Genomic DNA, 4,257 nt, shown 5'->3' with positions numbered 1-4,257 from the left:
TTATCATTCTCTGTCAAAGCTATGCTTCAATTATTTAGAGGCCTCCAGCAGATCACTTGAAACCCATAACCCACTTTCTATTTATACCTGACTTCAAAGAAGCACACAGTAAAAAGGGGGGATCCAAGCCAACCTGGTCCCAAGCCAACACCTACTCCCCAGGCCCAGGCTGCTGGAGGATTCAGTCTAGACTCTAAACTGTCCTCTTCCTTCTCATTAGAGAGGGAAAGGGGAGGAGGAGGCCACATAAGGACGACTGTTTCAGTGGCCAACTCGATCTCCATCTACCACACATTTAGTATGCAGTAGATGAGAGTAAAAGTTCAGGAAATCTGTTGAAAGATTCAGTACCAAAATAAGATAGCAAAGAAACAGCTGACGTGTATAACTGTTTTATTTATTTTAATAGTAAGACAAAGAAGCGTAAGCCAAGAGCACCACAAGTGACAGCTACTGGTGGGAGAGGAAGAGTTGGTGCCCCCTCTGACCTCAAACAGCATACTGTTACCGAAGTCAAACAAAATAATACAACAGAGCAACTTAGTAACATAGCCAAAAAGCAGGGTTCATTAACTGTACATAAGATAGATAGACAGAGTGCGAGAAAAAGAGTAAAACAGTTAAAGACAGATAGAAGACAATGACAAAGAAATGAGTGAGTGATTACACTGTACAGTACAATCCTTTGGCAGTGTAAAAAAAAAAAAAAACAATAATAGTATTTTTAAAACCGACAAAGATAGTTAGAAAGAGTGATATACCTGTGACTCCGGGGAGTTCATGAGGGGTCAATAAACAAATGCTTTGAGGGGATTTTTCTGTAGTCAACTCAATAAGGTGGTGGCAGACACCGGGCATGAAAAAAAGTGTCGTCTTTATCAATTCCGATCATTGTCAAGTGCTGGTTCAATGGCACCCAGGCCACACCCCCACCTTCATTGCTCACCCCTTCATCCCCTCATTTGAATGTGCATATACAGCATTAAAGTGACGAGTTGTATTCATGATGTTCAATTTCCTTGCAATAAAGGATTTCTTTCAATGTAAATAACTCAAATAAGTCACTCAGATGACCAGCCATTCATTCAATTCACTTTGTCAAGCATTACTACACTCAACCTTCCTATACTATGTACAGAAACATTCCAGATAACATTAAACAGAAAACAATTTCTCCTATAATAAGTGTGCAAGATTATTTCATGAAATGGCTTGCCACATCTCCCCTTAACGATACAAGTGAGGTGTTATCAAGTCAATGAATTAGCTTTTATTGTGGCTTTACCACACACATGCTTGGGGCCATAAGACTAAACTCTTATTTTAATTCAAAAAATGCTAACTCTGATTACTTAAAATTCAGCATCAAGTAAATAACCAGCCTCTATATATCAGCACCAACATCTGGGTCTTTTTCATATTATTCTAAGTCTCTTGGTGGCCAGAGCGAATGCAGACCTCTCCATGCAGCTTCTCTTGTTCTATGCAGAAAAGCATGGAGTCAGACACCAGACAGCCTGAGAATATAAACACTAAACACTGTACCGTTAAACAATGAGCAGATGCAGGTTGACCATTAAGGTCTAGCCTAAAAAGTCTAGCCTAGTAAACACCCTAGTGAGATACAAGCTTTATTTCCTCCTACACCATCCATAAAGCCTTTAACCCCCTTTTCAAACTCATACATGCACACACTTGCTATCCAGTTCTAAAACTTTCAAACATACACATAAATCTTGACTATTTAATGGGACACTGAGCTTCTCATAGGTTGCAGGTTGTCAGTAACTCAGATATTATGAAAAATATCTGAAATATAATATCTCCAGACTTAACATGGAAAAAAAAAGAGAAAGGCACTTTTGCATATCATACTACAGAAAACCCACAAGTACCTTTCGGGTCTCTAAATTGGGTCCTCGTATCGTTGAAATGTTTAACCTGTAAATAGTAACTGTACTTGCTCGGAGAGGAAGATGCAGTAAGCCTGTCAACGGATTGATTTGGATCTGCTACAGTCAAAACCAAAAGCTTTGGTCACTTTAATAGATACTTTAGATCATACACATTTATGACACATTGTACCAGTTTACTCAATCCCCCCCCCCCCCCCCCCCACACACACACGAACTGGACAATCCCCATTTCAAATGGCGAATTTTCCCTTCCAACACCTAACCACTAAGCATTGTTTTTTACTGCTAATATTAAAAATATTTAAAAATCTGTATCAATATACTTTTTATCCTGTACATCTCTCTAAGAAAACTAGGGATGAAGAGAGGGGAGACACACCATGGTGCCAACACCTCATCCCACTCCATAACCCCTTACCCAACTTCACAGTCTGCCTGAAATGTGCACATGTATCAAGTTACCGAGAGCACCCTTGGAGCCAGGCCAAACATGACACACCTTTACAGGCAGGCAGTGAGAGGGACAGCCAGCCCTCTCAAAAGACCCCATTGTTCTCAGGTAAGCCTGTGGCCTGCCCCACTGCCACCATTCCAGCTGAGGCAGCATGAGCCAGGGAATCTTGCAAACCTTGCCAAATGTCAGACCAAAGAACTAGTTAAAACACGGGACTTGACATGTCCTCTGTGAATGGAAACCTCCCATTGTACGTCATAATATGGGAAGACATCTTGATTACAGTTGATGGAGCAGTGTTGTGCATCAGGAGCAGGTAGAGATGATTTAACACTGTGTCAGTGCCAGAAATCTGAACTTAAGTCTGAAGCAATTCCAGACTACTAGATCTACCTGATCCTTCACAGCACACAGGGACAAAAACAAAACAAAACAAACAAACAAACAAAAAAAACACAAAACAAAACAAATATACACCCACAACGGATTCCCAAGGAAGTCAATCCACTCCCCATCATTCTCTTTGCTCACGTGTCATGCTGTAAGCAAAAATACTGATATGCTGAAGCTGTATTTCAACCCTTATAATATTGAATATGTGTTAGTCATGTAAAAATGTTGACAGTTATGGGTCTATGTAGGCAGACTGCTTGAGGAATCATCAAATTTTCAGGCTGTGTGAAAAGCATACAGGTGTGATAAGCTCCCTAAATTCTATATGTATAAGTTTAAGTCAATTAATTTAAAGCATTAGCATAGGACTGACTGATTTGCACTTGCATTTAGGAGCTGAACTGGACCTCTGAGACTATGAGAACTATCATATAGTGTAAATCTGAAACTGCAGAGTAATTCCATGCAATAGGACTGACAAGATCACCAAGATGTAGAACTCTAGTGCAATGTGGATCAGAGAAGGTGAGCTTATAGTGTGTATTTGTGTCTATCGATATATAAAGGTTTATACTTAACAATGGTCCCAGTGTTGCAGGATTATATATTGCCTCTGCTGCTCCCACTAATATAAGCACAGTTTAGTTTTAGTGCCCTTTAACACTCTCCTTCTCCTTTAGCACTGACAGTCCATTCCACAATAAAATAAAACAAAACAAACAAACAAACAAACAAAAAAAACAACAGAATTACAATTATCACCACTTTCTGTGCAATTAGTGGTAGGAATTAATGATTACAAAACATATTGATAGCAATGGAACTTTCACACATAGAGTGACTATGTCTTTTAGAAAACCAGGCACACTTGCATCACATAACACGATTGACACTATAGCCACATTATGCATCATCATCATCATCATCATAATCATCATTATCACTTCGTGGAAGTGAAAAGAAGCAGAATGTCAGAGACCTTCTGTCGAACCTTCTATAACAGCAGTCTGGACACAAAGTACTGAACCGGGTCCTTCCTTCACAGACCCGCTCTTGTTGTCTGTGAATGCTATAGATCCAAAGTCTATATGTTTCCTGCCCTGCATTGTCTGATCGACTCTTCTTGACAGGGCAAACACAGAATGTAACTGTGGGACCACTAACAGAGCACCATGAACGCAAAGATTTATCGGTAAACATGACTTGATCACAGCTCTGCCCACGACACACCATCTTGCCAAAACTGTCCACGAACTGTCCATGACCTCAAAACGTGTCTTTTATTATTAAGTGTGGAGGTGAAGGGCTGCACAAATATGTTAGTATATGAAAAAGAATAAAAGTAGTGAAAAGAGTAAAAGCAAGTAGCTAAGCAGTGAGAGACTGGAGATGTACGAGTGCACTTTAAAGTAGACTCCTCTTCTTCAAAGCAATGCAATGCAAAAAAAGACACTAGGAGATATGGGGTGGGAAGGTAAAAAAAACTCACTGTTT

The 4,257-nt window shown here is 39.8% G+C and overlaps 1 protein-coding gene across 2 annotated transcripts in view; it reads right to left on the bottom strand.

The window, feature by feature from the left end:
• Positions 1 to 376: 376 nt before the first annotated feature.
• Positions 377 to 4,257, bottom strand: part of socs5a (suppressor of cytokine signaling 5a) — a 23,321-nt gene continuing 19,440 nt past the window's right edge. For both annotated transcript variants that reach the window (XM_047817468.1, XM_047817469.1), the window contains one exon: positions 377 to 4,257. This exon is cut by the window's right edge and continues 1,915 nt beyond it. The gene's annotated coding sequence lies outside the window, so the exon portion shown is untranslated.

The sequence above is a fragment of the Tachysurus fulvidraco genome, chromosome 8 (genome assembly GCF_022655615.1).
Source record: "Tachysurus fulvidraco isolate hzauxx_2018 chromosome 8, HZAU_PFXX_2.0, whole genome shotgun sequence".
Taxonomy (NCBI): domain Eukaryota; kingdom Metazoa; phylum Chordata; class Actinopteri; order Siluriformes; family Bagridae; genus Tachysurus; species Tachysurus fulvidraco.
This window is presented reverse-complemented; position numbering and strand designations above follow the sequence as displayed.